Source organism: Ictidomys tridecemlineatus, chromosome 5, assembly GCF_052094955.1.
Source record: "Ictidomys tridecemlineatus isolate mIctTri1 chromosome 5, mIctTri1.hap1, whole genome shotgun sequence".
Taxonomy (NCBI): domain Eukaryota; kingdom Metazoa; phylum Chordata; class Mammalia; order Rodentia; family Sciuridae; genus Ictidomys; species Ictidomys tridecemlineatus.
Genome location: NC_135481.1, coordinates 78,167,964 through 78,181,805, shown reverse-complemented (window position 1 = coordinate 78,181,805; position 13,842 = coordinate 78,167,964). Strand labels below are relative to the sequence as shown.

Sequence of the window (13,842 nt, the reverse complement as noted above, 5' to 3'; positions counted from 1 at the left end):
AAAGTTCAGGTAGGGCTTGATCTAGAATTTCAAGTAGAGTGAGGTGTTATTTGTAGAGGAGAAGAAAGGATATTTAAGGGAAGAGTAAAGCATGAATAAAGGCCTAGTGGCAGAGATGCAGAAGGTATCAAGTGGACCCACTTGAAGAGATGTAAGAGAACACCTGAAAGGAGCAAAAGGGATGTAAAAATGTAAGGTAGTATAAAATCTTACTTGGCACAGAAACAAGAAGAATCTTACACAAGTTTCGGAGCAAAGGAAAGGACGGTAAAAGTGTTATAAAAGAAAAGGATGGAAAGGAAAGGAGAGTAAAAAGGAATAATAGTGATGTTCAGCCAAGTTGATAGAGAAAGAAGGGAACAGATTCAGGGAGGAAGAGAGAAAGAGAAGGAAGAACAGGAGGAGGAAAAGTAGGAGTAAGAAAAGAGCTGGTCATGGGGCTGAGATGTGGCTCAAGTGGCAGCGCGCTTGCCTGGCATGCGTGCGGCCCGGGTTTGATCCTCAGCACCACATACCAACAAAGATGTTGTGTCCGCCGAGAACTAAAAAAAAAAATAAATAAATATTTAAAAAATTCTCTCTCTCTCTCTCTCTCTCTCTCTCTCTCTCTCTCTCTCTTTCTCTCTCTCTCCTCTCTCACTCTCTCTTTTAAAAAAAAAAAAGAGCTGGTCAAAGATCTGTGAGGCAATAGTGGAAATGGAGAGGCAGAGAACTGGAGAAATGCTCCAAAAGAAGAACCAGATTAGATGAGGATTAGATTAAGGGTTTAAGACTGAAAAGAGTCTGGAAAGGGAGAATCAATGGAGTAGAGGCAAAATCATTGATCATACCCCCTCACCAGATATTGTCCTTTGCTCAAGAACAGTTGATGCCTTTATCAACTTATAGACTAAACCAGACACCACTGGATATATCCTCCATGCTTCAGTTCTGCCAGATAACCTGTATACAATTCTGCCAAATTTTATTAAGTGAAATAAATACATGAGTTATGTCTTTAGGGTACATATCAAAAAAATGCCCATATTAGAAACATCGATTTTAGCACATGGTACTCTGCATAGAACCTGCTTCTAATGCAATTTCATGTAATCTTTAGTGATGTTATCATTCAGCTGCCTAAAGAATTTTCAACAATAGTAGCATTAATAACACCCACTAACATTTCTATTGGCTTCACATGATTCTTCATTTTCTAATGAAGGTGTGTCCAGGATTTCTGATCTTGGCACCATATAAAGGTACATCTGAGGGTGCTCTTACAGAAAAAGAGTAAGTTGTCAAAAGCCTTTGCATAGGCACAAAAGAGAGTTTTGGCAGAGCAGGAGCCCTGCCCACTCATCTTCCCCACACATTCCAAAATCACATTCCAGGGCCATGCTGAGTGTATGTGTGCCTCATAACAGTAATAGGAGAAACTAAGTGATTAGGTACTTTCTTAATTCTGGGATGTCAGCATCTGAAACATACATACTTCATTGTGTTCAATCATTTTATGTTAATTGGGCATGGACTTAAATTTGAGGTGGTGGGTGGTGGGGAGATCAATTAATCATTACCTTGTTACTCAAAATAATGAGTTCTAATTGTTCAGAGGGAGACCAAAATTTTAAAAGACTCCTTCAAACCATGGAGTTGGGGATTTCTTATTATTACCCCCATTTTATGGAGTCCCAGGCATGAACATAATTAGCCCTGGACTGGAGAAGGAGTCAGGGTAAATTCCCTCTACCAGTTTTATTGAGATATGAAGGACAAACAAGAATTTTTTATAATTAAGGTACATAAGGTGATTATTTGATACAGGTATACATGTGTATACTTCGATTACCACAATCAAATTAATTAACATATTTACCAACTCATATAGGTGCTTATTTTTTTTTGTGTGTGTTAAGAACACTTAAGATCTACTAGCTTAGCAAATTTTAAGAATTCAATACATCACTGCTAACTAGAGTACCACACTGTACATTAGCTTTCCAGAACTTATTCATCTTATAACTGAAAGCTTGTATCATTTGATTGAACATTTCCCATCTTCCCCACACTTAAGCCCCTGATAACTATTATTCTATCCTTTGTTTTTCGTGAGCTTGACATTTTTATATACCACATGTAAGTAAGATCCCACAGTATCTTTCTGAGTCTGGTTTATTTCACTTAGTATAATGTCCTCTAAGGTCATTCATATTGTCAATGTGACAGATTTCCTTCTTCTCTAAAGCCTGAAAAATATTCATATTCTCTCTCTCTCTAAACAGATAAATAAATCATATATATATATATATATATATATATATATATATATATATATATATATATATAATTTTGGCTATTGTGAATAAGATTGCAATGAACATGGGAGTGTAGATTTCTCTTCAAGTTGCTGATTTCCTTTTCTTTAGATATACAGAAGGGGAATTCATAATAACTCTGTTTTTCATTTTTTGAAGAACCTTCAAATTATTTTCCAAAATGATATGTCAATTTATTTTCCTATCAACAGGTTACCTTTTCTCCATATTCTCATCAATATTTGTTATGTTTTGGCTTTTGGTAATAGTTATCAAAACAGCTATGAGGTAAAATATCATTGTGGCCCTGATTTTCATTTCTCTGATTAGTGATGTTGAACACCTTTATGTAGATCTGTGGCCCCTTATCTATTTTCTTTGGAAAAATAGCTATTGAGATTCTCTGCCTTTTTTTATATTGAATTGCCCGAGTTCCTTATATATTTTGAATATCAGTCCCTTGTTTGATATATAATTTCTGAAGTCTTTATCCTATTGCTTTTTTTGTTTATTATATCCTTCATTGTGCAGAAACTTTTTTATTTTGATGCAGTTCTACTGTTAATTTTTGGTTTGTTGCCAATGCTTTGAAATCATATAAAAAAATATCACTACAAAGACCAAAGTCAAGGACTTTCCCCATTTTTTTCTAGGATTCTTACACTTTCAGCCTCAAGTTTAACCTTAATTCATTTTGAGTTAATTTTTAAGCACATGCCAAGATAAGAATACAGTTTCATTCTTTTATATGTAAATATCTAACTTTCCCAGCACCATTTGTTAAAGAGACTATCTTTTCCCCATTGTATATTAGTATTAGAGTATTCTGAATTTGACTAATACTTATTTTCACTAGTGAGTTTTAAACTTTCCTAATTAGTGTCCTTTTGTTACTAATCAGTGTCCTTTTGTTTCCACTTGAAGAACTCCCTTTAGCACTTCATGGAAGAAAGGTCTATGGTGGTAATGAACTCCTCAACTTTTGTTTACTGGGGGAAGTCTTTATTTCTCCTTCATTTCTGAAGAACAGCTTTGCTGGGTAAAATGTTTTTGGCTGGCAGGTTTTTTCTTCTTTTTCTCTCTCACTACTTTGAATATATCATTCCACTCTCTCCTTGTCTATAAGGTGTTTGCTGAGAAACTGTTGATAGCCTAGCGGAGTTTCCCTTGTATGTGATGAATCTCTTTACTACTGCTGCTTTCAAAATTTTGTTTATGATATTTGACAATTTGATAATAATGTGTCTTGGTAAAGTCTCCTTTGGGGTCAAACTTTCTAGAGGTCTCTAAACCTCATACACCTGGGTTTCCATATCTCTCCAAAGATTTGGGGGAGTTTTCAGCTCTTTCTTTTGTAGTGTTGTGGCTTGAACCCAGGGTCTCATGCATGCTAAACAAATGCTCTATTACTAAGCTACATATCCATCCCCTATTATTTCTTTAAATAAGATTTACTCCCTTTTTTTTCTCTATTTGTGATTCCCATAATCTGTACATTCTCTAGCTGGTGTCCCATAAATCCCATAAACTTGCTTTCATTCTTCTTCCATATTTTTTTCTTTTATTCTTTTCTGTCTGGATAAATTCAAATGAGTTATCTTTGAGTTCACATATTTTTTTGTGTGTTGTATAAACTCTGCTATTGAAGGCCTCTATTGCATTTTCATTGTGTATATTCTTCAACACCAGAATTTTTGTTTTTAAAAATGATTTCTAAGTTAATTCCCAAGTATTTAATTCATTTATTTTTTTGAGGCTATTGTGAATGAGGTAGTTTTCCTAATTTCTCTTTCAGAGGATTCATCACTGCTGTAAAGAAATGCATTGATTTATGAGTTTTGATTTTATATCCTGCTACTTTGCTGAATTAATTTATTAATTCTAGAAGTTTTTTGATGGAATTTTTTTGATCCTCTAAGTATAGAATCATGTAATCAGAAAATAATGATAGTTTAAGTTCTTCTTTTCCTACTTGTATCTTTTTAATTTCTTTCATCTAATTCCTCTGGCTAGAGGTTCAAGGACTATGTTGAATAGAATTGGTGAAACAGGACATCCCCATCTTATTCCAGTTTTTTGAGAGAATGCTTCCAATTTGGCCTGGGGTTTAGCATAGATAGGTTTTACAATATTGAGGTATTTTTTACTATTCCTAGTTTTACTAGTGTTTTGAATATGAAAGTGTGCTGCATTTTGTCAAATGCTCTCTCTGCATCAATTGATATAATCATATGATTCTTATTTTTAAATCTATTGATATGATAAATTATATTTGTTGATTTCCTTGTTGAACCAACCTTGCAACACTGGAATAAACCTAACAAAAGAGGTGAAAAAAATCTCTACAATGAAAACTTCAGAACACTAAAGAAAGAAATTGAAGAAGACCTTAGAAGATAAAAAGACCTTCCATGTTCTTGCATAGGCAAAATTAATATTGTCAAAATGGCCATACTACCCAAAGTGCTATACAGATTCAATGTGATTCCAATTAAAATTGCAATGTTATTCCTCATAGAAATAGAAAAAGCAATCATGAAATTCATCTAGAAAAATAAGAGACCCAGAATACCCAAAGTAATCCATAGCAAGAAAAGTGAAGCAGGAGGCATCACAATACCAGACATTAAACTATACTACAAAGCTATAGTAACAAAAATGGCATGGTATTGGCACTAAAATAGGCATGTTGGCCAATGGTACAGAATAGAAGACACAGAGACAAACTCACATAAACACAGTTATCTCATACTAGATGAAGGCACCAAAAACATACATTGGAGAAAATATATCCTTTTCAACAAATGGTGCTGGGAGAACTGGAAATCCATATGCCGCAAAATGAAAATAAACTATTTCTCACCATGCACAAAACTCAACTTAAAGTGGATCAAGTACTAGGAATTAGACCAGAGACTTGAACCTAATAGAAGAAAAAGTAGGTCCAAATCTTCATCATATTGAATTAGGCCCAGACTTCCTTAACAAGACTCCTAAAGTGCAAGAAATAAAATCAAGAGTCAATAAAATGGGATGGATCAAATTAAAAAGCTTCTTCTCAGCAAAAGAAACAATCAATGAGGTGAAGAGAAAGCCTACATTTCAGGAGCAAATTTTTGTCACATGTACATCAGATAAAGCACTACTCTTCGGGACATATAAAGAACTCAAAAAAACTTAGCACTCAAAAAACAAACAACCCAACCAATAAATGGGCTAAGGAGCTGACCAGAAACTTGTCAGAAAAAGATATACAATCAATCAACAAATATATGAAAAAAATGTTCAACATCTCTAGCAATTAGAGAAATGCAAATTAAAACTACTCTAAGATTTCATGTCATGCCAGTCAGAATGGCAGTTATCAAGAATACAAGAAACAATAAGTGTTGGTGAAGATGTGGGGGAAAAGACACACTCATACATTGCTGGTGGGACTGCAAACTGGTGCAACCACTCTGGAAAGCAGTATGGAGATTCCTTAGAAAACTTGGAATAGAACCACCATTTAACCCAACTATCCCACTCCATGGTCTAAACCCAAAGGACTTAAAATCAGCATACTATAGTAACACAGCCACATCAATGTTTATAGTAGTTCAATTCACAATAGCTAAACTGTGGAAGCAACCTAGATGCCCTTTAAGGATGGATGGATAAAGAAACTGTGGTATATATCATATTTCACACTTTGATTCAAGTGGGTTATGAACTCCCATTTTTACCCCGTATACAGATTGCAGAATCACATCAGTTACACTTCCATTGATTTACATATTGCCATACTATCAAGAACTATGTAATGTTTTGAACAACCAATAATAAAAAAGAAAGAAAGGAAGAAAGAAAGAAAGAAAGAAAGAAAGAACAAAGTAAAATTTAAAAAAAGAAACTGTGGTATATATACACAATGGAATATTACTCAGCATTAAAATAGAATAAAATTATGGCATTTGTAGGTAAATGGATGGAGTTGGAGAATACCATGCTAAGTGAAATAAGTCAATCCCAAAAAACCAAAGGCTGAAAGTTCTCTCTGATTAGTGGATGCTGATCTATAATGGCGGAGCATGGGAAAAATGGAGAAACTTTGATTGGGCAAAGGGGAAAGGTGGGCAGGGGCAGGAAAGATGGTGAAATGAAACGCACACTATTACTCTAGGTACATGTATGCTTGCACATATGGTTTGACGCAACATTGTGTACAACCAGAAAATGAAAAGTTGGGCTGCAATTATGTACAATGAATCAAAATGCATTCTGCTGTCATTTATACCTAATTAAAATAAATAAATAAATTTAAAAATGATTTCTATTTCTTTATTGAACTTCTCAATTTTTAAAGGTATAATTTTGTTGATTCCATTGGGTTGCTGATCTGTATTCTCTTGTAGTTTGTTGAACTTCCTTAAAAAACTATTTTGTTTTTGTTTTTAAATTTTTTATTTGTCTTAATTAGTTATACATGACAGTAGAATGCACTTATATCTTTGATATACATAGATGGGATATAATTTCTCATTTTTCTGATTATACATATTGTAGAATCACATTGGTCATACAGTCATATACATACATAAAGAAATAATGTCTATTTCATTCTACTAAAATTATTTTGAATTCTTCACTAGGCAATTCATGTATCTCCATCTCTTTGGAATCAGCTACTAGAAAATTATTGTATTCCTTTTGGTGGTCCCATGTTTCCTTGGTTTTAATGTTGTTGTTTTTTTTTTTGAAGACTTATGTTGTTTTCTTTGAAAAAAGAAGTAATCATCTTCTTCAGTGTTTAATGACTGACTTTGGAGGAGAAATATCTTCACCAGTCAGCCTACTTAGAGATTCTGAGGCTCTCAGACTTTCTCTGTAGGTGCACCCATATGTCCTGTTCCCACTTGGGGGGATTATTAGGATTGTGTGCTTTGTCTGAATTTTGCAAAATCATGCAGGGTGCTGAAAATCCTCTTCTGGTTTCCCCTAAGTTGGTACCTTGAAATGCCTAAGTTTGTGTGCCCTCATCTGACTGCATATGCTTGGAACCATTTGAAAAGACTCATACTTATCACCTGAGAAAAAATCTTGTATGGGGAATTGGTCATAGATTTTGGGAAATAGGGGATATGGAATGTTAGGAACACCAGTGGGCCAGTCGTGTGTGTGTGTGTGTGTGTGTGTGTGTGTGTGTGTGTGGTGGGGATTGTCGACAGGTAACACAGATCAAGCAGTTCATGGGCAGGCCTCCTGATGGAGTTCATGAAATAGTAGAAGCAGTTTAATTAAGTTTTAAACTCTTATGACTGCGAGACTACAGTCTCTTTCCTGTTTCCAGTCTCTCATAGCCACTCAGCTATGTTGATAATTTCAAATTTCTCAGTGGGGAAAGAAAGAATAGGTCCCATGGTCATCATCCTACTTAGGCTGGGGGTTAAGAGTTCACTCACTGTACTCACTTTCCTCTGTGGGTGGAACTGTGAGCTGACAGGACTCTCTTTTTGCACTGAGCTGGGCCATCTTGAAGGAAGGATGATGTAGGTTAAAAAGACTATTCTTCTGATTTCTCTTTAATGTTTCTATTCTTGGAGTTTTTGTTCTGACAGTGTGCTGAGATTTCTCCAGGGGACTCCTGGACTCCCAACTGTGTGTTAGTAGTTGTTAAAATTGGTGCACTGAGGGGGAGATTAAGGTAGAAATTTTCTATTCTGCTTTCTTGCTGATACTCCTTTTCCAGGAAATTAATGCAAACTAGAACTACACTTCCCACATCCAGAACCTTTAGTCAGTGAGGGTTATTACCCAAACTTGTGTTTATGGGATGGATACATTTTTTAAATCAAATATGGAAGCGAACATAAGGGCTTAGAAATTATTTCCACATTCTTTCTTGTTGTCATTGTTGTTGAAAATTTCCCTAAACCACCAAAATGATGATCCAGATTGTTAGACATTTTGGTGATGAAAGTCATCATTTTAAGTACAGAGACCAGGCAACATCAGTGAGTTCTTATTTGCAGGCTTTGAGAAATATTTATATTAAACTGGTTTGGGGAATTTTCTAGTACATAATTCAATAGACACATTTGATCTCCATTGACTATTAGCACAATAAATACTTATCACCTGAGAAAAAAAACTTATATGGGTAATTGGTCATAGAGTTGGGGAAATAGGGGATATGGAATGTTAGGAACACCAGTTGGCTAGTCCTGTGTGTGTGTGTGTGTGTGTGTGTGTGTGTGAGAGAGAGAGAGAGAGAGAGAGAGAGAGTGTGTGTGTGTGTGTGTGTAACTGTCAACAAGTAAGATAGATCAAGAGGTTCATGGGAAGGTTTGTTAAGAAAGAAGTTTAAAATCCTGATAGAAACTTATACATTTATGTAGTCTGGATGATTTGTATGCTACCAGAATGTTGGCACTGGTTATTTGTATCTTCTAGACTAGGAAGTATTTAAGAATTAGTTCTGCCATAGCAATGGTTCTGTGCAAGATTGGTCTGACATCTCCCCTAAGCAGCACACTATCTTTTCTAGAGCTAACCTCACCTTCCCCTGTCATCCATAAAGTCAAGAATAATCTCTTCCAGTGTTTGAGAGAGCTGAAGTGCAAATAACCTCAGGTGGAAGCAGTCACCTCAAATGCTCCCAGATTGGAGCACAGACATCTAAATCAGATCAAATAACTACAAGGAGACAAGAGCAAGAGCAGCAAAAATAAGGAATCAAACTAGGCTGGTTTGACTTTGTGTCTCTCTTCCCTCTACCAGAGTGGAGGAGATGAAGAAATAGATACATCGATTAAGCTGTCACCACATGCCAAACACTTGCCATCTTACTCCATGACTCTACTACCAAGATTCCCATTTTATAGACAGGAACTCCTGGGTTCCATATTTACTGTACTATATATATTTGACACTTTGCTTTTTTAAAATGGTATATATAGGGAGCAGAGAGGCGCAACATTGCAACTGAAGACTAAAAAGAAATTTTTGGATACTCTGTGAATGTCATTTATCCTTACTATTCCCAATCACCCCACATGAAATAGTATTCTTCGGCCTAAGGGGCTCTTCGAAAGGATGGTAGCCAGGGGACATAGTCCAATTTGGAGTTTCAGTGTATTTTTGTGCCTTTGAAGAAAAAAATGATTCAAGAATAGGTATCTTATAGGAACTGATCAGGGAAATTCATTTGAGATCTGTCTATTCCTCTCTGGCATAAGAGTAAATGTTCATGAATTAAGCAGAGTGAGCCATATGCTCTTGGGTTGTGTCTTTCTCTGCTATACTATTTTGATTCTGTTTAGGTCTTGGACAACAAAACCAAACTAAACCAGACTAACTGGCAAACAAACAAGATCTATGTTTGTTGGATTCATCAACACACTCCCCTTCCAGTAAAAAATTCTCCTGACTTTCTGCATGTGAAAGGTGAAAATGTATATATTTTCTCTCACCTATCCCAGAGGGATGGTGAGAGGATTATTGAGACAATAGCCATAAAGCTATTTGAGCTTCTTACCAAAAGGTGCTACTGGAATACAAATTATTATTAGCATTACCATTGTTATGTGGTTTAAAATTACAATATGAAGAACAGGTTATATAGATCAGTGTGTCAGCATCCTGAATAATTTAAGTTCAATTTGAAGTTGGTTGTCTTTGCATGCTCAGGTCATATATTAAAGCATTCTTTTGATGAAAGCATTTTCAGGGGGCCAGATGGAGTCACCCTGCACGAAGAATAACGAGGGTGCAAGAACAGACATGCACAAAGTAACACCTGTGGAAAATGGATGTTTGAGGTCTCATTTCGGTAATGCATGTTTATATTACAACTGCGGTGCAGTTGGGAGACTTTTACACATCTTTATTAAGTGCTTAATGTACAGATTATGTGATCAGGGATCAGCTGGAAAGGGATACTGAAATTTTGCTTTAATAAGTGAAGCATTTTGATAGAAACAAAAAATTGTAGCATCAATGAACATTATTTCTCAGTGACAAATGCAATAGTTCTAGTCTTTTAGGATCCTGAAAGTGGGTTTGATTCTTGGGAGGCACCCTGGTATATATGTATATAATAGGTAAGAGCATGAACTCTGGAATCAGACATTCCTGGATTTATTTATTAGCTGTGGGAACCTGGGCACCTCAGTTTCCACCTATAAAATGGGGACAATAAAACCTACCTCAAAGGTTGTTGTGAAGATCACATAATGTAATGTGTTTAAAAGACTCAGCACCAGAGTGGTCACTCATTAAGGTTATTCCTGTTCCCTGCTGTTCGGCACGTTTCAAGCCCCTATATTGTTCTTCAAATACAACTGATATACTGACATTAAACAACAAAAACAAACAAACAACAACAACAACAAAAAACAGTCCACATTTGGATACTTGAATCTAAATGCTGAGAAGCCTGGAGGTGATTTTCTGTTCTATGGACAATTTACTAAAAAGATATTCTGTAAAGGACAAGTACATTCAGAACAGCCTAATTAAAACAGCTCCATGTGAAAATTAATCCAGAGGTTCACCACTAAATGAATTTTAGCTTATTCCTAATTTGTATCTAAATCCCCAGGGAGTGCTCACTTTGGCAGCACATATACTAAAAAATTGGAATGATACAGAGAAGATTAGCATGGCCCCTGCGCAAGGATGACACGCAAATTCGTGAAGTGTTCTATATTTTTTTCTGCAATCTGTATATGGGGTAAAAATGGGAGTTCATAACCCACTTGAATCAAATGTGTGAAATATGATATGTCAAGAACTATGTAATGTTTTGAACAACCAATAATAAAAATTTAAAAAAATAAATATATTTTTTAGTTGTATGTATAAATAAATAAATAAATAAATCCCCAGGGATATAATTTTGCAGATAGAGTTTAAATTTGTAGATTGTTTAATCCTTGCTCAAGGATCTCTTGGTTAAAACTCCTTTGAGTCCTGAGATGACTGATTTTTCTTTTCCCCTCCTGGAGTGCAGAAGACCTATGTTATTAATTGCTCCCTTCATCTGATTAGATGCTCCTGAAAGTTTAAAATGCCTTTTAAGGGGCATATGACAAAGAAGGAGAAAAGTGGTATAAAAATGGGGGTAGGGAAGCATTGAAAGAGTTTGGCATATCGCCCTGCACCCCAGGACCCAGCCTCAGTACAGGAAATGTTCCCAGCCGTGCTGTGGCCTCAGTGGAAGCTCATAGGCTTTCACAGCAATTAGAGCTGATGGAGGTGAGACCCCTCATCTCTCTGGCAATTATGAGCCCTTGGTAATAAAATAAACACACACAGCCACTGTCCTCCATGAGATTTTCCTTGCTTGATGGTCTCAGAGGCCATATTAAGAGCCTAAAGAATGACAGTTCCAGTCTTAGGGCAGGGACTGGATGGTGTTCTTTCACACTTTCTCAGTGTCCCTGGGTGAGCTGGATTCACAAATATCACAAGGCACCTGCTCTCACATACTTGAATGAGTTTTGCATTAGTTGATAAGAGCAGTGGGTAGGAGAAAAGGAATAGAAAGCACACTGAAATGAAGTCAGTGAAATGGAACTTGAAATATATTTTATGCAGAATATCCTAAGAGGCCATGAAAACCATGGTGGGGTGAGGTGTTCATTTATTGTATCACCTCAGGACTGTCCCCATTAATTTTCTTTTTCTTTAAAAATGGGATCAGTGGTATTTTTAAAAAAGAATAACAAAAACAATAGATGAAAATTCAAAAGGGTTTAAAATATGCTTTGCATGTCAGTCTCAGGATTTAATTTCTGGGTGTTTTCAAAAGGACAAACTCTTGAAGATCTTCAAAAATTAATATAGAAATTGACATTAACTTAGAAAAGGTGGAAAGAGTGACTAGATAGTCCATTTTATTATAAACAGAATTAGTATTAGTCCCGATAATTGTATAAGTAGGTTAATAATACATAAATGTGTACAAAACAATGCTAAGTTCAATACTAAGCATTTTTAAATAATACTAAGTATCAAAAATACTGAGTATATTTTCTAGAAACTTTCTTACTGAAGTACAACAAGTCTTTAAAAATTATTACTTCTTCCTGTGATGCAGAAACATACCTAGTCAATAGGAATAACCAAAGTGGAGAATTGCTTTGTCATGCTGTAGTTAACACTTAAATTCCCTGTTTGGTTTTTCTTTTTTCCACGGAAGTGCAAATGGTTTCTGGGAATAGTTCTTTGCAAGCATGCCTGTTTTCATCAGAATGCTTGTGCAAAGCATAAACTTAGCTGTATCAAACCACGGTGAAAACATGTTATAGACGCTTAGAGTAATTTGTTTGATGTGGACTCTAAGCAACTACAAACACTAACGTAAAGCACATTTCTCTTTGTATTTTTAAAGGAAAAGTCTAGTATTTCAGAAATACTCTGCATTTACTTCTCAAAAAATGGGGGAAATAAAGTGGCCACTTTTATAAATCTGGACATATTTACAGCATTGGTTTATTTTCTTAAAGCATAACAGCATCCATTCATCACTTGAGAATAACAAAGCAGTAACCTGAGAGATGACAAATACTATGAGCTTAATGGCTGATGTCCATTACCGATGGGTCCCGAGCACTCTTTGGAGATTGGCACTGAAGGATTACTGAGCAAACAGAGCACCTGAAAAAACTTGCACTCCCCAGTCTGTCATCAGGGCTCTGATCGAGGGCATTACCTGAGAAAACGGCGGCTCTTATCTGAAGCTGCAAACTGCTGCCACTGCCAACAATTCTCAACAAAGAGTGGCGGTCATGGAAGGCCGAGCCACTGGGGCGGACAGCTGGGGATGCTGTCTCTCAGCCCACCTTCTTTATGGATCAGCTAAGCCCAAGCACTAGGCTGCCTTTTAGTTGTGGATGGCCACAGCAACTGAGGACAGGCATCCTAGATCTGTATGTGCTGACAAACAAAAAGGCTCTGAATATTCTTTTAAATACTCTGAAATATTTAATATTTGAACTGCATTTTTGCTTTCACAACTGACTAAGGAATGTATCTATGTATATGTTTAAAGTTTTGATGAAAATCTTTGGATTCTATACAGAAAATATGTGTTTTGCTGTCATCTATCTATCTTCTTCTTTCCTAAGAGGACCTCATAGTCCAGAGAACTAAACTTGTCTTACTGGTTTGGCCCTGAGGAAAAAAGTAAGTCACTGCTTTCTCTCTAGTTATTTTACTTACCTAGAAAAGATCACTTTTCTAACTATAGGGGTTTATGGATTAATGAACTTGTTGAATTTATAAATTACAGCGAAAACAGGATTTTTGTAGATTGGCTTTGTTCATTTTAGCTGTCTGAAACCAAATAAAATATTAAACCAAATAAAAAATTTTAACCTAGTATTTCTTTGTTGATTTTATACATGTATTTTATTCAAATGATGTATTAACATTTGACTATTTATTAACATTTTCCACTTAATGTCATTTATGCACTGATAAATAAAACAATATAAATATTAACTTTTTGACAAATAAAAATCTTTACAGGTAGCTGAATTATTTGGAGTTAATATTATTA

General features: G+C 35.5%; 1 protein-coding gene and 1 non-coding gene across 13 annotated transcripts in view; one reads left to right on the top strand and one right to left on the bottom strand.

The window, feature by feature from the left end:
• Slc25a21 (solute carrier family 25 member 21) overlaps nt 1-13,842 on the bottom strand; it is a 497,747-nt gene that overhangs the window by 92,230 nt on the left and 391,675 nt on the right. The window lies entirely within an intron of this gene.
• Nucleotides 10,882-10,990, top strand: LOC120886922 (U6 spliceosomal RNA). Its single transcript, XR_005730108.1, has one exon. It is a non-coding gene; the product is annotated as a U6 spliceosomal RNA (small nuclear RNA).